Source organism: Lepus europaeus, chromosome 3 (genome assembly GCF_033115175.1).
Source record: "Lepus europaeus isolate LE1 chromosome 3, mLepTim1.pri, whole genome shotgun sequence".
In the NCBI taxonomy this organism is placed as follows: Eukaryota; Metazoa; Chordata; class Mammalia; order Lagomorpha; family Leporidae; genus Lepus; species Lepus europaeus.
The window spans coordinates 134,063,461-134,085,718 of record NC_084829.1 but is presented as its reverse complement, the minus strand read 5'-3'; the positions used below and the strand labels follow the sequence as shown (position 1 = coordinate 134,085,718).

Here is a 22,258-nt window from a genome sequence, read left to right as displayed (position 1 = left end):
ACTTGCTCCTCATGTGGGATCTCTGTCCTTAATGTGCTGTACATTGTGATTTAATGCTATAACTAGTACTCAAACAGTATGTTTCACTTTGTGTTTCTATGTGGGTGCAAACTATTGAAATCTTTATACTAAATTGATCTTCTGTATATAAAGAGAATTGAAAATGAATCTTGATGCAAATGGAAGGTGAGAGGGAGCGGGAGAGGGGAGGGTTGCGGGTGGGAGGGAAGTTATGGGAGGGGGAAGCCATTGTAACCCATAAGCTGTACACTGGAAATTCATATTCATTAAATAAATGTTAAAAAAAAAAACCCTGTAGATAAATTTGGGGTAAAATGATTCTCTTTGTCAGATTATATCATTTATCCATGAACACAGTATCTTTTATAAATTTATTGAACTCTTCTTTTATGTCCAAAAATTAAACTTCAAAATCATTCATAAATTTTACACATTTCCTTTAGATTCATTCCTAAATCATTTTTATTTGTTTCTGTAACTTTTTTTTAGACAGGCAGAGTGGATAGTGAGAGAGAGAGAGACAGAGAGAAAGGTCTTCCTTTTTTGCCGTTGGTTCACCCTCCAATGGCCGCTGCGGTCGGCGCATCGCGCTGAACCGAAGCCAGGAGCCAGGTGCTTCTCCTGGTCTCCCATGCGGGTGCAGGGCCCAAGCACTTGGGCCATCCTCCACTGCCTTCCCGGGCCATAGCAGAGAGCTGGCCTGGAAGGGGGGCAACCGGGTTAGAATCCGACGCCCCGACTGGGATTAGAACCCGGTGTGCCGGCGCCACAAGCCGGAGGATTAGCCTGTTGAGCCACAGCGCCAGCCTTGTTTCTGTAACTTTAATGAATAGTATCTACAGCATTTTGCACCATGTCAATTTGATCAAACTGTAACTGTTTCCTAGAGTCCCTTTTCATGTTGTTTAGAGTTGGTGGAAAGAGGGATTTGCACAAGATCTGGAAGGTTGAATTCAGGAGTGGCTATCAGTTTCCAGGGGTTATTGTGCTTACATGAGTAGCAACAGACCTGGAGATGTCATTGGGTGCCAGCTTTTCCTCAGTGATGTCTGCTTCAAGTCTAGCACTTCCCAACCACTAACCCTGTTAACTCATAGAAATCCCATGCTGACCCCCAGATGCTTGGCTGTGAATTTCTAGAGGTGGTAGAGACACAGTTTCCCATAGACTTTCTCAGGAAACTTCCTTTCACAATCTGATTTAAATGATATTTTGCTTCCTTACTTCCTCCCACAGGGGTTTATTGTCTAATCCCTGTAATAAATCCTTATCCCATAACTCACTGGTTCTGCAACCTGTATTGAACACTGATTAATATAGTACCATATTTTCTAAGGTATTTTTTTTCTTGTCACTTACTATTACTGATTGTTAATTTTGAAGTTACATTATAGTTAGAGGACTTTGTTAATCTTGAACTTTTGAAAATATTGGATTTTATGTGGCCCAGAGTGTGGTAGTTTTATGAACAATTCACAAGAAATTCAAAAAAGAAATTTCATATACACTTTTTATTAATGTGAGATTAGTAATCATGGTATTCACATTTGTATTTTTGTTTGCCTTTAGAATCAAGACAAATATCTATTTATATCTCTAACTAAATAATTGTCCTATCACTATCTCCTAGGTGTGTTCATTTTTTAATACTTTTAGATCATATTATTAGATGCATATTCATTTAGAATAATCAAATTTTTTGATCAGTTACTTACTTTGCTTGGATGAATATCCATCTCCATGTTCTAAAATATTTCCATTTTAAGTTTTCAATAAATTTTCTTTTGGTACATATTTTCATTTTTTAAGATTTTTTATTTGAAAGGCAGTGTAACAGAGAGAGGGTGCGACACAGAGCAAGCAAGAGGGAGAGAGAGAGAGAGATCTCCCATCTCTTGGTTCACTGTTCAGATGGCTGCAACAGTCAGCTCTGGGTCAGGCCAAAGCCAGGATCCAGGAATTCCATCCTGTTCTCCCACCAGGATAGCAGGAGCCCAAGTCCTTGGGCCATTTTCTGTTGCCTTCCCAGGTACAAAAACAGAAAGCTGGATCAGGCCGGCGCCGCGGCTCACTAGGCTAATCCTCCGCCTTGCGGCGCCGGCACACCGGGTTCTAGTCCCGGTTGGGGCACCGATCCTGTCCCGGTTGCCCCTCTTCCAGGCCAGCTCTCTGCTGTGGCCAGGGAGTGCAGTGGAGGATGGCCCAAGTGCTTGGGCCCTGCACCCCATGGGAGACCAGGAGAAGCACCTGGCTCCTGCCATCGGAACAGCGCGGTGCGCTGGCCGCAGCGCGCTACCGCGGCGGCCATTGGAGGGTGAACCAACGGCAAAAGGAAGACCTTTCTCTCTATCTCTCTCTCTCACTGTCCACTCTGCCTGTCAAAAAAAAAAAAAAAAAAAAAAAGAAAGCTGGATCAGAAGCAGAGCAGCTGGAAATCAAATTGGTACTCCAATATGGAATATAGAGGACTCAAGTCTTCAGTCTGCGGATACAGGACTGGGGGAAGAGACCTAGGGGCCCTGTCTGACTCTAAATTTTGTCACAGAGGGTCTCACGCTAGAGTTCAAGTTTAAGGACTGCTTAATTTGGAGCTGAGGGAGGGGTGACTAGGCAAAACTTTTCTTCCTGCTTCTTCAATGCAACTTTTCTTATTAGTATAAATAAACCAGGAACACACAACACAGTTTTTTTTTTATCTGTCACCCTAGTGCTTATGAAGGTGACTTGGTGGATGAGTAGCAGTCCAGTTTGTTGTGCCTGTAAGGAGATGGTCACTGGAGCATTTTACTCAGCTGTCATTTTGCTCCAATTATCCACAATGAACTCGTTTGTCACATTTAGGAATGGTTTCTGCAACATTATTTCTTATTTGTCATACTTTCTTTTTTTTAAGCTTTATTTATTTATTTGAAAGTCAGTGTTACACTGAGTGAAGGAGAAGCAGAGAGAAAGAGAAAGAGAGAAAGAGAGAGAGGTCTTCCATCCACTGGTTCACTTCCCAATTGGTTGCAACAGCTGGAGCTAGGCCAATCTGAAGCCAGGAGCCACGAACTTCTTCCTGGTCTCCCACATGGGTGTAGGGGCCCAAGCACTTGGGCCATCTTTTACTGCCTTCCCAGGCCATAGCAGAGATCTGGATCAGAAGTGGAACATCCGGAGTTCAAACCAGCGCCCAAATGGGATGCTGGACCTGCAGGCGGTGGCTTTATCCACTATGCCATAGCACTGGCCCCTTGCCATATTTCATTTCACCCTTTTATTTGACTAAATCAAATGCTGTCTCACTTATTTGAAAAGATTCCATTTATTTTCCCGATTATTATGATAACTTATGATTCACACCTTTTTTATCATCTTCATTAAGGAATAATTTACATAGAAAAAGTACAACCATGTAAGTGCACATTTTGAGGCATTTTGACGCATTTGAACAACTGTGTGACTATCACTACAATCAAAATATTAAGCCATCCCATCAGTGCAAACACTTACAATTCAATTTTACCACTTTCTTTCCCTCCATATCTCCATCCAGCCCATTTCTGCAAAACATTTATCTGAAATCTAAAAGTAGATTTCTATTGAGGGAAAGAGTTGCTGTAAATAAAATAGGGTTTTCTGCTCTTTTGTGTTTGTCTTCTTTTTCATGGAGTGCTTTGGAAGTTTACCTATGTTGTGGGTATGAATAGCTTGTTTCTTTTTGCAGTATTCAATTGTATCAATATATCAGGAATTTTCCTGTGGATGGACATTTGGATTCTTTTGGGTTTTTGATATTTATGAATAGAAGTATGGTGAATCTTCATCTACGAGTCTTTGTGTTCACATACATTTTCATTTCTCATGGGTATACATTGAGGAGAGAAAATTGGGGAGTCATATCAGTTTAACTGTATAAAAGACTGCAAACTAATTACAAAGTATCTCCACCTGCATTGTATAAGCTTTGTTTTATTCCTCATTTGTTTCATATCCTCTGTCCAATTTCTGTTGTGTTGTTTGTCTTTCTACCATATAGAGATACATGAAGAAACCTTTATATATTCTCTTACATTTTTTAATATAAAGAGAACAGATTTTTGTGTATTTCATAGATACAGTTCTAAGATGATTCCCTCTCTCTCCTACTCCCTCTCTCAATCTTCTCCTTCCTTCCTTTTTTTCTTTAATTTTTCAAAGACATATTTTAAATTCCCTCTATAATCACAGTTTTATTTCACCACGAACAATTCAACAAGTAAAAAGTGGGAAGACCATGGTTCCATAGGAAGGCTAAAAACTATAATCATATCACAAGATGTCCATTTTATCTCTATTTGCAATTTTTTTATATTCTACACTAACTGCCAGATATCAGAGAGAACATATGATTTTTGTCTCTTTGGAACTGGCTTATTTTACTAAGTCTTATGGTTTCCAGTTGCATATATTTTGTTGCAAAAGAAAAGATTTCACTCTCATTTAAGTGGTTGAATAGTGTTTCATAGTGTATTTATATCACATTTTTAAAATCCATTCAGTTGATGGACATCTTGTTTGATTTGAATCTTAGCTATTGTCAATTAAACTACAATTCACATAGGGGTACAGATAATTCTTTCATGTGCTAATTTCATTTTTTTTGACAGGCAGAGTTAGATAGAGACAGACAGAGAGAAAAGTCTTCCTTCCATTGGTTCACCCTCCAAATGGCTGCTACGGCTGCTGCATTGCGCCGATCCAAAGCCAGGAGCCAGGTACTTCCTCCTGGTCTCCCATGTGGGTGCAGGGCCCAAGCGCTTGGGCCATCCTCCACTGCCTTTCCGGGCCACAGCAGAGAGCTGGACTATCCTTACTGCATTTATTTATTTATTTATTTTTTTGACAGGCAGAGTGGACAGTGAGAGAGAGAGACAGAGTAAAAGGTCTTCTTTTTCTGTTGGTTCACTCTCCAATGGCCGTCATGGCCAGTGCGCTGTGGCTGGTGCACTGTGCTGATCCAAAGCCAGGAACCAGGTGCTTCTCCTGGTCTCCCATGCGGGTGCAGAGCCCAGGCACCCCATTGGCCCAACTAACCAAAAAAAAAAAAAAAAAAAAAAAGAAGGGAAAAGACCCAAATCAGTAAGATCAGAGATGAAAAAGGAAATGTAACAACAGACACCACAGAAATAAAAAGAATAATCAGAAATTACTACAAGGACTTGTATGCCAGCAAACAGGGCAATCTGTTAGAAATGGATGGATTCCTGGACACATACAACCTACCTAAATTGACCCAGGAAGACATAGAAAACCTAAACAGACCCATAACTGAGACAGAAATTGAAACAGTCACAAAGGTCCTCCCAACAAAGAAAAGCCCAGGACCAGATGGATTCACTGCTGAATTCTACTAGATATTTAAAGAAGAACTAACTCCAATTCTTCTCAAACTATTCACAACAATCGAAAAAGAGGGAATCCTCCCAAATTCTTTCTATGAAGCCAGCATCACCTTAATTCCTAAGCCAGAAAAAAATGCAACATTGAAAGAGAATTACAGACCAATATCCTTGATGAACACAGATGCAAAAATCCTCAATAAAATTCTGGCCAATAGAATGCAACAACACATCAGAAAGATCATCCACCCAGACCAAGTGGGATTTATCCCTGGTATGCAGGGATGGTTCAATGTTCGCAAAACAATCAATGTGATACACCACATTAACAGACTGCAGAAGAAAAACCATATGATTCTCTCAATAGACGCAGAGAAAGCATTTGATAAAACACAACACCCTTTCATGATGAAAACTCTAAGCAAACTGGGTATGGAAGGAACATTCCTCAATACAATCAAAGCAATTTATGAAAAACCCACAGCCAACATCCTATTGAATGGGGAAAAGTTGGAAGCATTTCCACTGATTTCTGGTACCAGACAGGGATGCCCACTCTCATCACTGCTATTCAATATAGTTCTGGAAGTTTTAGCCAGAGCTATTAGGCAAGAAAAAGAAATTAAAGGGATACAAATTGGGAAGGAAGAACTCAAACTATCCCTCTTTGCAGATGATATGATTCTTTATTTAGGGGACCCAAAGAACTCTCTTAAGAGACTATTGGAAGTCATAGAAGAGTTTGGCAAAGCAGCAGGATATAAAATCAATGCACAAAAATCAACAGCCTTTGTATACACAGACAATGCCATGGCTGAGAAAGAACTTCTAAGAACAATCCCATTCACGATAGCTACAAAAACAATCAAATACATTGAAATAAACTTAACAAGGACGTCAAAAATCTCTACAATGATAATTAGAAAATCTTAAAGAATGAATTAGAAGAGGATACCAAAAAATGGAAAAATCTTCCATGCTCATGGATTGGAAGAATCAATATAATCAAAATGTCCATTCTCCCAAAAGCAATTTATAGATTCAATGCAATACCAATCAAAATACTGTAGGCATTCTTCTCAGATCTGGAAAAAATGATGCTAAAATTCATATGGAGACACAGGAGACCTCGAATAGCCAAAGCAATCTTGTACAACATAAACAAAGCTGGAGGCATCACAATACCAGATTTCAGGACATAATGCAGGGCAGTTGTAATAAAAACATCATGGTACTGGTACAGAAACAGATGAATAGACCAATGGAACAGAATAGAAACACCAGAAATCAATCCAAACATCTACAGCCAACTTATATTTGATCAAGGATCCAAAACCAATCCCTGGAGTAAGGACAGTCTATTCAATAAATGGTGTTGGGAAAATTGGATTTACACATGCAGAAGCATGAAGCAAGATCCCTACCTTTCACCTTACACAGAAATCCACTTAACATAGATTAAAGACCTAAATCTATGACCCAACACCATGAAATTATTAGAGAATATTGGAGAAACCCTGCAAGATATAGGCACAGGTAAAGACTTCTTAGAAAAGACCATGGAAGCACAGGTAGTCAAAGCCAAAATTAACATTTGGGATTGGTTCAAATTGAGAAGTTTCTTTACTGCAAAAGAAACAGTCAGGAAAGTGAAGAGGCTACCGAAAGAATGGGAATAAATATTTGCAAACTTTGCAACAGATAAAGGGTCGATAACCAGAATCTACAAAGAAATCAAGAAACTTCACAACAACAAAACAAACAAGCCACTTAAGAGATGGGCCAAGGACCTCAATAGACATTTTTCCAAAGAGGAAATCCAGATGGCCAACAGACACATGAAAAAATATTCAGGATCACTAGCAATCAGGGAAATGCAGATGAAAACCACAATGAGGTTTCACCTCACCCCGGTGAGAATGGCTCACATTCAGAAATCTACCAATAACATATGCTGGTGAGGATGTGGGGAAAAAGGGACACTAACCCACTGTTGGTGGGAATGAAAACTGGTTAAGCCACTATGGAAGCCAGTCTGGAGATTCCTCAGAAAGCTGAATATAACCCTACCATAGAATCCAGCCATACCACTCCTTGGAATTTACCCAAAGGAAATTAAATTGGCAAAACATAAGCTGCACCTTAATGTTTATTGCAGCTCAATTCACAATAGCTAAGACCTGGAATCAACTCAAATGCCCATCAACAGTAGACTGGATAAAGAAATTATGGGACATGTACTCTATAGAATACTATACAGCAGTCAAAAACAATGAAATCTGGTCATTTGCAACAAGATGGAGGAATCTGGAAAACATCATGATGCGTGAAATGAGGCAGTCCCAGAGGGACAAATATCATATGTTCTCCCTGATTTGTGACAACTAATGGAGCATCAAATAGGAAATCTGGTGAAGTGAAATGTAAACTATGAGAAACAATGATTTGATCAGCCCTTGTCCTGGCTGTTGATGAACAACTTAATACTTTATCCCTTTTAGTATTTTTGTTTGTTCTACTTAATACCATTAGTTGAGCTTTGTAATTAACACACAATTATTCTTAGGTGTTTAAATTTAACTGAAAAGTGATCCCTATTAAATATAAGAGTGGGAATAATAGAGGAAAGGGGTGTACAATTTGGGACATGCTCAAACGGACTTGCCCCAAATGGTAGAGTTAGAAATGTGCCAGGAGATTCCAATACAGTCCCATCAGTTGGCATGTACCAATGCCATCTCACTAGTCCAAGTGATCAATTTCAGTTCACAATAGACCATAATCATAGGTCTAAGAGTCAAAGGGATCACATAAGCAAGACTAGTGTCTGATAATACTAACTGATAGAATTAAAAAGGGAGAGAACAATCCAACATTGGAAGCAGGATACACAGCAGACTCATAGAATGGCAGTTGTCCTAAATAGCACTCTGGCCTCAGAATCAGCCCTTACGGCATTCGGATCTGGCTGAAGAGTCCATGAGAGTATTTTAGGCATGGAAAGCCAAGACATTCTGGGAAGAAAAAAAAGATGACCTAAATGAAAGATCTCTGTGAGTGAGATCCCAGTGGAAAGAACGTGCCATCAAAGAAGGAGGTATCTTTCTCTGAAGTGAGGAGAGAACTTCCACTTTGACTATGGCCTTGTTGAAATAAAATCAAAGATGGCGAGCTCAGGGGGCTTCCATGGCCTTGGCAACTCATGACTAGACCCTGGGAAGATTGCTGATGCCTTAAACAAGAGTGGCAACTTTTTTTAAATTTATTTTTTATTAAACATTTATTTAATGAATATAAATTTCCAAAGTGCAGCTTATGGATTACAATGGCTCCCCCCACATAACTTCCCTCCCTACCCCAACCCTCCCCTTTACTGCTCCCTCTCCCCTCCCATTCACATCAAGATTCATTTTCAATTCTCTTTATATACAGAAGATCACTTTACCATATATTAAGTAAAGATTTCAACAGTTTGCCCCCACATAGTAACAGAAAGTGAAAAATACTGTTGGAGTACTAGTTATAGCATTAAATCACAATGTACAGCACATTAAAGACAGAGATCCTACATGATATTTTTTAAAAATTGATTAATTTTCTATGCAATTTCCAATTTAAAACCAAGGTTTTTTTTTTCATTTTCAATTCTCTTTATATACGGAAGATCGATTCAGTATATACTAAGTAAGGATTTCATCAGTTTGCACCCACACAGAAACACAAAGTGTAAAAATACTGTTTCAGTACTAGTTATAGCATTACTTCACATTGGACAACACATTAAGGACAGATCTCACATGAGACGTAAGTACACAGTGACTCCTGTGGGAGTGGCAATTTGTTAAATCAACAACAGGAGTCACTGTGCACTTATTCCCTGTGTAGGATCTCTGTCCTTAATGTGTAGTTCAGTGTGAATTAATGCTGTAACTAGTACTCAAACAGTATTTTACATTTTGTGTTTTGGTGTGGGTGCAAACTGTTGAAATCTTTACTTAATATATACTAAATTGATCTTCTGTATATAAAGAGAATTGAAAATGAATCTTGATGTGAATGGAATGGGAGAGGGAGCAGGAGATGGGAGGGGTGTGGGTGGGAGAGAAGTTATGGGGGGAAAAAAGCCATTGTAATCCACAAACTGTACTTTGGAAATTTACATCTACTAAATAAAAGTTTTAAAAAAAGAATAATTGCAATGTATACTGAATACACTTTTTTAAAGCAGGGTTTCCAGATAAAATACAGAGCAAACAGGTAAATTTGAACCTTAGGTAAACAATGTATAATGTGTCAGTATACAGGTGTTTCAAATATTACATGATACAAACATATATACAAAATTATTTATTTATCTAAAAATTTGAAGAGGTGCTCTTGTTCTTGTTAAATGTATTGACCTTATTTGTAGGAAATATGTGTTGAAAATGTTTGTTCCATTCTCTAGTTGGTATTCAATTTCTTAATAATATTTTCCGAAGAGAAGACATTTAACATTTTTATTCAAATGAAGTTTATCAGCATTTTCATGCTTTTTGTTTATTATATAAGAAATATTTACCTACTCTCAGATCATAAAGATTTTGTCCTTACATTATCTTGTATGAGTTTTACAGTTTTGATTTTTTCATATAGGACTACAATTCATTTTGGGTTGTGATTGGTGTAAAAAAAGTACCTATGTTCTTTTTAAACCTATGTTATTCCATAGTTAACAGAACCATGTAGTGAACAGACATTTCTTTCTGCATTAAAATTTCTTGCATCCTTTGCTTAAAGTTAATTTTGACTTGGCACTGTATTTCCGTTAATTTTTATGTCTATCTTGCATATACAAGGATACTTCAAAAGGTTTGTGAGAAAACTAAATTAAATCATAAATTTACTTTGGTGTAAAAAATTTGAAATGCATGCACACTTGTATGTCTTTATGTTACTCTCAGAATCTATTGATGGCTACAATTTGTATTGAAATCAGATAGTTTAAGTCCTGCAAATTCATTCTTATTTTAAACAATTGTTTTGGCTGTGCTAGGCATTTTATATGAGTTTATTCTATGTAATTAAAATATGGTTTTATTATGGATAATTTAAACAGATGGTCTAGATTTTATCTATAATGAACTTTGATATAATCTTCAGTAGCCAAAATTATATAAATTTTGGAAAGGTTTTTATTTTAGCCAAAGGGTAGAAACACATCTTTGGATCAACAGGAATAAATCCTCAAAGTAGGCTGTTGAAGACATAAAATATTTGACTTAGGATAGTCATTTTCAAGTTACCTGTTTTTTTGAAAATCAGAGTGACAGAAGTAAAGGTAGAGGGAGAAAGAGAGAGGGAAGAAGTGAGAGAGAAGACAAGAGGGGGAGGGAGAGAGACAGAGAGAAAAGGGAGAGAGATACATCTTCTGTCCTCTGGTTTATTCCTAATTCCTACAGCAGCCAGGGCTGAACCAGGTTGAAGCCAGGAGACACTCCATCTAGTTTCCTCATGTTGGTGGCAGAAATTCAAGTAGTCAGACCATCATCTGCTGCCTGCCAGGCACATTAGCAGGGAGCTGGCATCAGAAACAGAGGCAGGACTCCATCCCAGGCACAGTGATATGAAATGTGGGCCTTGCAAGTGGCAGCTTAACCCATTGCACCATAATGCCTGCCTCATGATCTAACAATCAACATTTCTTTTCCACTACTTAACTTTTAGTTGAAATTTCCCCTTTTTCTTGTTTCTTAAGGTGGAAATATGGATGAATGTTTTGTAGAGATTTTTAAAAATGTAATATATGCATTTAATGTAGCACTTTAGCTTTATGCCATAATTTTGGTATATTTCATTTTATTTTCATGCAATTAAATTCCTTTTTAATCTTGTGATTTATTTTTTAACATTGTATAATTTTCAATAGAACATTGTTTTCAAATATTCTCTTATTGATTTCTAGTTTAATTTCCTTGTGTTCAGAAAATATATTTTGTATAGTTCCAATTTTAAAAAATTTATTCAGTAGCTTTATGGGACATAATGTGATCTGTGTACACGAATGTTCCATGTACCCTTCAAGAGAATGTTTATTCTACTTCCAGAGACTGAATAATTGCCCCTGTGATATCAGATCCTAGCCTCTCTGGCACTTGTAAATGTTACCTTATTTGGCAGAATTGTCTTTGCAAAAGTGGTTAAGTTAAGGATCTTGAGACAGGAAGATTACCTTGGGTTGTTTCTGTGAGTGTAAGGTAATCACAAGAGTCACAAGTGTCCTTGCAATGCTTTATAAAGAACTAAGAGGGAGACAGGAGAGTAAGCAAAGGAGATGTGACCTCAAAGTTCAGAGATGCGATTTATGGCTTTAAACATGGAAGATGAGCACGAGCTAAGAAATGTGGGCATCCCTTAGTGGCTGGAAAGGCTAGAAACTGATTCCTCCCTAGAGCTCTGGGAAGGAATGCAAGATTGCCCAGCACCACAATTTTAGCTCAATGACAATTCTGACATCCAACACTGTAAGGTAATAAGTTTGTATTTGTATTTGTGGTTTGTAGTATTTATTGCCTAAGTTTATTGTCAGTTGTTATTGTAGCTTAGGGAGTTAACACATATGGAGTGTATAATTTTTTAGCAAGTTATAATTATCACTGTCTCTTTATGAATTACTAAGGAGACACTAATAATTATCCAGGTTATAGGATAGCTTTTAGAATGAAGAATAATACTGAATAGAACAGAACATACCCCAACTCCAGCTACAAAATAAATATTCCACACAAATCAATTCCCTTTGCTCTCCTCATGATAGGAAGTACAGCATCATTATGGAGTTATGTAAAATCAGGGAAAATGACAATTGGAATAATGCTCTACAATGACAAACTTTACAGCAGCCCCAGATGGGTGAGCAGCCTGGGGTTGCTGCAATGATCTTAGCTTAGATTGATGAGGTCCTGAGCTAGAGTGATGACAAAAGTAATAGAAAATGAAGGAAAAGTCCAAGAGATGTTACAGAAGAGTTGGTGAAATATTGAATGAAGGAAATAAAAGAGAGGCAAGAGCCAAGGATAACTCTTAGCAAATATGCTCCTGCCAGCATTAAATACAAAAGCATGTTTAAACCCGGAGAATCTGGGAAAATTAGCAAGAGAAAAAAGGTGATTGTCATCTCTGACTTTGATCTAATGTGAGAAGACTCTGTTTCTGGTCTCTGTACCATCTTTGAATTGCTCTGATCTTCTCCGATGGGCCCTTGACAGTGACTCGGTGAGATACGCTCTAGGACAGTGCTTTCAAACTGTGATCATGACACATTGATGTCATGAAACTAAGATGAAAACAGCATCTCAAAACATAACAGGATAAAATAATAGAGAAAATGTGTATATCAACAGTTGTTAATATAGGGATTATTTTATTTTAATTTTTATTGTATATGTGTGCTGCATGCACCCATACTGGGTTGCAATGCAAAATGTATTTCTTGTAGATTGTTGTCAAAAATGTTTGAGAAGTCTAGTATAAGAGACACAATTATTGATGTCCATTTCACACTACTGGGGAGGTAGGAATTTAGGGCAATAAAGAGATTGCAATTTTTGTTTCATTTTTCACTGCCAGAGATTGATCTTGGGTTAACAGAAGACAAATAAGCATTTTAATACTCTATTAGTTGACTTTTACAAAGTAAATCCATCTTTATAATTACATGTTTATGAGGTATGCCCTTAGATAACCTTTCGTTCACTTCATAGTTAATACCATTTATGGGGCTGGTGCTGTGGCATAGCAGGAAAAGCTGCCACCTGCGATGCCAGCATCCCCTATGGGTGTCAGTTCATGTCCAGGCTGTTCCATAGCAATACAGCTCCTTGATAATGGCCAGGGAAAAGCAGCAGAAGTTATCCCATGTGCTTGGGCCCCTGCTACCCATGTGGGGGACCTGGGAGAAGCTCTTGGCTCCTGGCTTTGGCCTGACCCAGCCCAGGCCATTGCAGCCATCTGGGGAGTGAACCAGAAGATGGACAATCTCTCTCTGTCTCTGTCTCTCCCTCTCTCTAAGTAAGTCTGACTTTTAAACAAATAAATAAATCTTTTTAAAAATGCCATTTATTTAATATTCATTGGAGAGATGCATACTTTCATGTATAAGTTGGTTAATTGGTTTTTGGTGGCATCCCAATTTTTTTCATGAGCATATTTTAATCACTATAATTTCAATATTAACTCATAGTATCAGAGTCCATACTTCAGCATGGTTTTATGATGGGTATCTAGAAATTATTTATATTGAACTTTGATAAAAACATTAGTAGCCAAAATTGTGTGTAGTTTTATGAGGCTTTTTTACTTCATCTAAAGAAGAAAATATTTTTTAGTTAATTATGAATTAATCTGTAAAATAGCTAGTTGGAGGTATATAATATATGTAAATATGAGTTTACTAAACTTCAGAGAGCATAATATACTTTCAAAAATGTTTGCTTCTTACTTTATGAATATGGAAAGTTAATTATAATCAACATTTCAGACATTAGCTGCAATCATGTAAGGAGAAGTTAATGATAACAGATTTCTTTTGTAAATAGGAAAAACAATAAAAGAAATTGAAATGAATATAGGGAAAACTGCTATTTGAATAAGAGCTTGGAACATTCAGGGTCTTTCTCAAAGCAAAATGTTTGACAAAGTATCAAATTCAAATTTTAAAGGCCAAGATAAATCTTTTTAAAAAGACTCATTTATTTATTTGAAAGACACAACTGGGGGGGGGGAGAGAGAGAGAGAGAGTCTGATCTTCCATCTGTTTGTTGACTCCCTAGGTGGCTGCAATGGCCAGGGTTGGGCTGGACCAAAGCCAGGAGCCAGGAGCTTCTTCCAGGTCTCTCATGTGGGTGCAGGGCCCAAGGTCTTGGGCCATCTTCTGCTGCCTTCTTTGGGATATTAGCAGGGACCTGGATTGGAAGTGGAACATCTGGGACTCAAACTGGCATCCATATGGGATGCAGGTATCACAGGTGGTGGCCTCACCTGCTATACCACAATTCCAAACCCAAGATAAATATTAATAGGATAAAGTAAGATCCAAATTTTAGAATTAATTAGTACTTATTCAAGCAAACTAGAAGCAACTTGACAGTAAAACAATGCTAGCTGATTCTCTGACCCATTTTTACTTATTTTACAATCATATGGATATTCCTAAAAAGAAGAGAGGAGATAATTTTTTACTTTATAATTATGTTTTCACATAGCTAGGAAGAAACTTCTACGGAGACTCTGCCTTGATTCTTGGTCACATTTGTTGCACTTTTTTTTTTTCCATTTCATGGGATTTAGTGTTACCAGTCTCTAACATTTCAGTTTTGAATAGAATTCAAAACAAATCAACAGACACATTGGGACATTGGTTATTTTGGGCTAGTGTCAGATAAATGAATATTCGAGCAGATTCTGACACTGTGCCAAATGTCTTTAAGCTATAGAGTTTTCTTTCTTTCTTTTTTTTATGAAAGTTTGAGGTTTGCCAAGAGGTATTTTTTTTTATATTGTTACCCATTACTACATTCAAAGAACTTGTCTACAGAGATGTGGATAGAGGGCAGTCAAGTCTTTTGCACTGCATAAATTATATCATTAGGTGTCTGCATATGGATTGACTTGTTCTCAAGACCTAAAAACTAAACACAGCTGAGAGCTAAATCCCATGACAAATGAAAGTTCTGTGTAAAGATCACAAACAGCATATAGCAAATGGAATTTTTAAAAAAACCACACTATCCTCTAATATGCACCTGATAAATGGCCCTCTAAAACTTAATTTGGGGGAAAAAAAGCTGAATGTTACTGCTTCAGGATAACAGGGGTCACTTAAAGGAAAAATGTAGCAAATATATCCAAAGCAGAAAAGATTGATGAATTCAATTTAGTGTTCAATGTACAGAAATTTGGAATGAGGAGAATAAATGATGAAAACAGATTTAAGTCGATGCATTAGGCTGTTCCTCCCAGGATTCCCGCTGAAAAACTATTGGAAAAGGCAGCCTATTGATTAGGAGAAAATATTTGCAACCATGTATCTGACAAGCAGGTGATATCCAAAACATATAAGGAACTCATACAATTCAATTAAATAAAAAACCCCAAAAACCAAATTAAAAATGGGCAAGGGACCTGAAATAGACATTTCTCCAATAGAGTCATAAAATGGCTAATAGGTATTTGAAAAGGCACTCAACTTGACTAATCATCAGGGAAACACAAATCAAAACCATAATGAGATGTCATATCCCATCTTTTAGGATGTCTTTTACCACAAAGACAAGTTTTGGTGAAGAACATTTATACACTAAGGGTGTATACAGATTGTTATAGCCATTGTGTAAAACAGCTTAAAGTCCTAAAGAAATAAAAATAGAGCTACCATTTCACCTAGCAATCCCTCTCAAGAGGAAGTGAAATCAACTTGTAAGGGTATCTCTACTTCAGTCAGAGCGAGAACATTCCAGAGAGCTGTTGCACAGCCATTGGTACCTGAATACCTGTGCTGGGGACACATAGCATATAAGCAAGGAGCTTACAGTCCCAGTGGTGAAAATTTTTCATATCTGAGTCCACAAACTCTTGCAGTTGTTTATGTCATCCCTTTTTCTCCAGACAGAAGATACCAAAAATGTGCAATAAAGATCTCTTCATCCTAATGACAAAGTCACTAATAAGGCAAAATGTCTGTCAATGTCAACCGCAGTGTGTCACACCAGTTCTATCATTTCAATATCTGATTGCCAAGGTTGAGGGCAAAGGAGATGGAATCAACAGTTATAATCAATATGGTTGGTGTTGCAAAGGCCTCCAACATATTCCACCAAGTATTTTGGTTGTAAGCTGGGAGTACAGACCCAGTTTGACGTTAACAATGACTGTTATATTGTCGATGGATCTCATGAGGCAAATAAGCTGCAAGATATGTTGGATGGATTCATTAAAAAGTTTGTTCTCTATCCTGAGTGTAAGAATCCTGAAACAGATCTGCATGTCGAGCCAAAGAAGCAAACAACAGGTAATTCTTGTAAAGCCTGTGGCTATCGAAGCATGATTCACACATCATAAACTCTACATTTTCATTCTCAAAAACTTACCTGAGAACAATGACAGTGGTACAGGAAAGAAAGAAATGGAAAAGAAAAGCAAGAAGGGCAAAGACAAGGAAAATGGCTCTGTATCCAGCAGTGAAACACCACTTTCACCATAGAGTGAAATCAGTCCTCCACATACTGAGGAAGAGGAGGACAATGATGACTGGAGGGAGGATACGACTGAGGAAGCTCAAAGGTGCAGAATGGATGAAATCAGTGACCAGGTGAAAGTTCTGATGCTCAGTGATGATATGGAAAGAACTGTAGAAGATTTTGTTAAGAAAAAGAAAGAGGGTGTTATTGACTCCTTTGACAAGGAAATTGTTGCTGACACAGAAATACTGGATGTAAAAGTTGTGGGTCCTCTTGTTCTGGCATAGGTTCTTTTTAATGAGAAGATTAGAGACCCAATTAAGAAATACAGGCACCATTTCCCAATATTTTGTGACAACGACAAAAAAGCTCGATGGTAATTTCTTCAGTTTGGAGTGTGTGTGGTAGCAATGCATCAAGCTCATCTCATCTCCAAGATTCCACATACCTCGAAGGAGATGTATAATGCATACCTTTAAGAAGAAGAGGACATCATCAAGTGGTTGGAAAATGCTTCTAAGAAATACATCTCAAAAGAACTTGCCAGGGACTGGCACTGTGGCAAAGTGGGTAAAGCTGTCACCTGCAGTGCCGGCATCCCATATGAGTGCCAGTTTGAGTCCTGGCTGCTCTACTTCTGATCCAGCTCTCTGCCATGGCCTGGGAAAGCAGTAGAAGATGGCAGAAATCCTTGGGCCCCTGTACCCATGTGGGAGACCCACAGGAAGCACCTGGCTTTGGATTGGTGCAGCTCTGGCCGTTGAGGCCAATTGGGGAGTGAACCAGTGGATGGAAGACCCGCCCTCCTCTGTTTCCCTCTCCTTCTCTCTCTGTGTAATTCTTTCAAATAAATCGATAAATCTTAAAAACATTGCCAAAGATTCATGTCAAAGCAGAACCATTTATTAAATGGCTGAAGGAGGCATAAGAAGAATCTTCTGGTGATGAAGACGAGAACATTGAGTTGGTGTATTTTCCCAAATACTATGGTTTTTTTCAATGCCTTTTCTACTTGAACCATGTAGCTTAAACTTTCTAGATTTTGGTTGCTATCTTTTCAAAATAAGTGTTACTGTGTTTCAAACTTGATTTTTTTTCTCAATGTTAAATAAGGTTAAAAGCATGTTTCAAAGTCAGAGCCTCCATTTTGGTATAAGATCTGGGATATTGTATCATCTGCAAAGAGGGATAGTTTGATTTCTGCCTTCCCAATTTGTATCTCTTTAATTTCATTTTCTTGCCTGATGGCTCTGGTTAAAACTTCCAGAACTGGCTGGCGCTGTGGCTCAACAGGCTAATCCTCTGCCTATCTGCGCCTGCACACTGGGTTCTAGTCCTGGTCAGGGCGCCAGATTCTGTCCCGGTTGCCCCTCTTCCAGGCCAGCTCTCTGCTATGGCCCGGGAGTGCAGTGGAGGATGGTCCAAGTCCTTGGGCCCTGCACCCGCATGGGAGACCAGGAGAAGCACCTGGCTCCTGCCTTCGGATCAGCGCAGTGTGCTGGCCGCAGCGTGCCGGCTGTGGCAGCCATTGGAGGGTGAACTAATGGCAAAGGAAGCCCTTTCTCTCTGTCTCTCTCTCTCTCACTGTCCATTCTGCCTGTCAAAAATAATAAAATAAAATAAAATAAAATAAAACAAACCAAAAGGAAAAAAAAACCCTTCCAACACTATAGTGAATAGCAGTGGTGAGAGTGGGCATCCCTGTCTGAAACCTGTTGAAGTGAAATGGACACTACGAGAAACAATGACTTGATCAGCCCTTGTCCTGACTGTTGATGAACAACTTAATACTTTATCCCTTTTAGTATTTTTTTGTCCTACTTAATACTATTGGTTGAACTCTATAATTAACACACAATTATTCTTAGGTGTTTAAATTTAACTGAAAAGTGATCCCTGTTAAATATAAGAGTGGGAATAATAGAGGGAAGGGATGTACAATTTGGGACATGCTCAAACGGACTTGCCCCAAATGGTAGAGTTAGAAATGTGCTTGGGGATTCCAATCCAATCCCATCAAGGTGGCATGTACCAATGCCATCTCACTAGTCCAAGTGATCAATTTCAGTTCACATTCGATGGCTCAGATAGGTCTAAGAGTCAAAGGGATCACATAAACAAGACCAGTGTCTGATAATACTATCTGATAGAATTAAGAAGGAGAGAACGATCCAACATGGGAAGCAGGATACACAGCAGACTCATAGAATGACAGTTGCCCTAAATAGCACTCTGGCCTCAGAATCAGCCCTTAAGGCATTCGGATCTGGTTGAAGTCCATGAGAGTATTTTAGGCATGCAAAGCCAAGACACTCTGGGAAAAAAAAAAAGAGACCTAAATGAAAGATCTCTGCGAGTGAGATCCCAGTGGAAAGAACGTGCCATCAAAGAAGGAGGTACCTTTCTCTGAAGGGAGGAGAGAACTTCCTCTTTGACTATGACCTTGTCTAAATAAGATCGGAACTGGCGAACTTGAATGGCTTCCATGGCCTTGGCAACTCATGACAAGAGCCTAGGGTGATTACTGAAGCCATAAACAAGAGTGTCAATTTGCAAGGTCAACAACAGGAGTCACTGTGCACTTACTCCTCATGTAGGATCTCTGTCCTTAATGTGTTGTTCAATGTGAATTAATGCTGTAACTAGTACTAAAACAGTATTTTACACTTTGTGTTTTGGTGTGGGTGCAAACTGCTGAAATCTTTACTTAATATATACTAAATTGATCTTCTGTATATAAAGAGAATTGAAAATGAATCTTGATGTGAATGGAATGGGAGAGGGAGCGGGAGATGGGAGGGATGCAGGTTGGGGGAGAATGGGGGGAAAAGCCATTGTAATCCATAAAGTGTACTATGGAAATTTATATTTATTAAATAAAAGTTAAAAAATGATTTGGGATATTTTTTACCTCTCTTTGAATCTAGGCAGACACCCATGAGTTCTGTGATGATGGCCACTGAGTGCAGGCAACTAGGGCCTATACCAGCCCCTGAAGGTCTTCAGATTTGGACCTGTGAGAGAATTCCTTGACCAATGAGCTAATGTAAACTCACCGGATCTGAGTTCTGACTATATTTGAGTAATCATCTTCAAGATGGAAATGTGTTATGTTTATTCCTTTCTGAAAAAAGTGCTCTGAGGGAATTGGGAATCCATATGGTTAAGCTTTGTTTGGAGGATTGGATTCACAGAATTCCCTTATTTCGTTATGACCCATATCACAGACTTTAATAACAAATGTATGTAATTTCACATTGAAATTCTACAGTTGATAAAATAAAGCCTTGTTAACTCGATATTTTAAGGAATTGAAACCTAGCAATATTATTTGAGAGAGTTTGTTTACAACTGCCTTTTGATAGATTCTGGTTAGAGTAGAACAGGAGCCATATACCTGGGATAGAATGTGTTGTGTTAAACCAGCTCCATCCTTATTGCTACAGATGACAGGAATTCATTTTTTGTGGTGGAATAATATTTCACTGTGAATGCACACCACAAGTTCTTTAAATGCTGTGCCAAATGCCCATGACATTACATTTTCTTTATCTGTTCCATCCATCGATGAACACATGGGTTGCTTCTGTATCTTTTTTTTTTTTTTTGAGAGGCAGAGTTAGACAGTGAGAGAGAGAGAGAGAGAGAGAGAGAGAGAGAGAGAAAGAGGTCTTCCTTCCATTGGTTCACTCCCCAAATGGCTGCCATGGCCCGTGCACTGCACTGATCTGAAGCCAGGAGCCAGGTCCTTCCTCCTGGTCTCCCACGCGGGTGCAGGGCCCAAGCACTTGGGCCATCCTCCACTGCTTCCCTGGGCCACAGCAGAGAGCTGGACTGGAAGAGGAGCAACCAGGACAGAATCCGGTGCCCCAACTGGTACTAGAACCCAGGGTGCTGGCACTGCAGGCGGAGGATTAGCCAATTGAGCTGCGGCACCAGCCGCTTCTGTATTTTAACCATTGTGAACAGTGCTGCTATAAACAAATGAGTGCAGGTGACTCTTTGATATATAATTTCATTTCTTTGGAAGTGTACTTAGTAGTGAGAATGCTGAGAAACTTGGTAGTTCTGGCTTCTTTAGGAAGTTTCATACTGTCCTCCATAATAGTTGTATTATATTCTCCAGTGAGGTATTTGCCACAGTGGTTAAGATGTCATTGAAATGGTCGTATCCTGTATTGGAGTATCAGTCTTTGAGTCCTTGCTCTACTGTTTTTTTAAGAAACCTTTTTATTTAATGAATACAAATTTTATAAGTACAACTTTAGGAATATAGTGGTTCTTCCCCCCATCCCTGCCCTCCTACTCCCACTCCCATCCCACCTCCTCTTCCTCCACCCACCCCATTCTTCATTAAGATTCATTTTTAATTAACTTTATATATAGAAGACCAACTCTATAACAAGTAAAGATTTTTACAATTTGCATCCCCCCGGAAAATATAAAGAACTGTTTGAGAACAAGTTTTATAGTTCATTTTCATAGTCAAGAGCCTCAGGTGATCACTGACATCATACATAAGAGTGTTAATTGTTAAATTAACAACAGGAGTCACCGTGCATGCAACAGGCATCCTCCCCATGCAGGACCTCTGTCCTTAATGAGCTGCAGCCAGGACCAGTCCTAGTTGTTGCAGGCATTGGGAGAGTAAAGCAGCAGTTGGAAGATCTTTGTCTTTCTGTCCTTCAAAATAAATAAAAATCTCTGCCTTCAAAATAAATAAAAGTAAATAAATTTATATTTCCAACAACAACCTATTAGAGTTTACTTGTTTTTTTTTTTTTCACAATAGCCCTTCTATACAAGAATGAGATTGTATCTCATTGTGTTTTGAAAAATTACTTATTTGAGAGGGAAGAGGGGGGGGAGAGAGAGAGAGAGAGAGAAAGAGAGAGAGAGAGAGAGAGAGAGAGAGAGAGAGAGAGAAACACAAACTTCTGTTCACTTACTTACTCCCCAGATGCCAACAGCATCCAGTACTGGGCTGAGGCTACTCAGAAGCTGCGAACTAACACCTGATCTTGCACATGCATGGCGGAGACCATTATTTGAACATCACCTCGGTCTCTCAGGGTCCATATTAGCAGGAAGCTTGAAGCAGAAGTTGAAGGTAAGTACTAAACCCAGGTGGTCTGATATAGGAGTCAGGTGTGTCAGTTTGCTACTTAAATGCTAGGCCAAGAGCCCCACATTGTTTTGATTTCCATCTGTTTAATGATTAGAGGTGTTGAGAACTTTTTCATATACTTGTTGGCTATTTGTATATTTCCTTTTGAGAAATGTCAATTTAGGTCATTTGCCCATTTTTTTTCAGGCACAACTTTAAGAATTTTTTACCCATTTTGCTTTTAGATAAGTAAAAGAAACTGGTCCCTAGAAACTGCAGTGGTCTAAAGAGCAACAAGTTTGTGAGTGCTTCTTTTTTTGCCTGTTTGAATACCTTTAAATTATCACACAGCTGGCACACCTCATTTGTATGAAATTCGACACCATAAATACTAATTATAGTAAAGTTATTTACTCCCCTATCCATGGAGAAAAACTACTATGGAGGATAATTTTCTCTGAAATCTAACTAAATTTCTTTAAGTGGATTGTTACACTATTATTAATGATATAAAAAATAACACTTTAACATTTGGCCACTAAGTTAAAAATGAT

The 22,258-nt window shown here is 38.4% G+C and overlaps 1 pseudogene; it reads left to right on the top strand.

The window, feature by feature from the left end:
• The first annotated feature begins 16,093 nt into the window (after window positions 1–16,093).
• LOC133756668 (eukaryotic translation initiation factor 5-like) lies at window positions 16,094–21,408 on the top strand (annotated as a pseudogene).
• The last annotated feature ends 850 nt before the right edge of the window (window positions 21,409–22,258 follow it).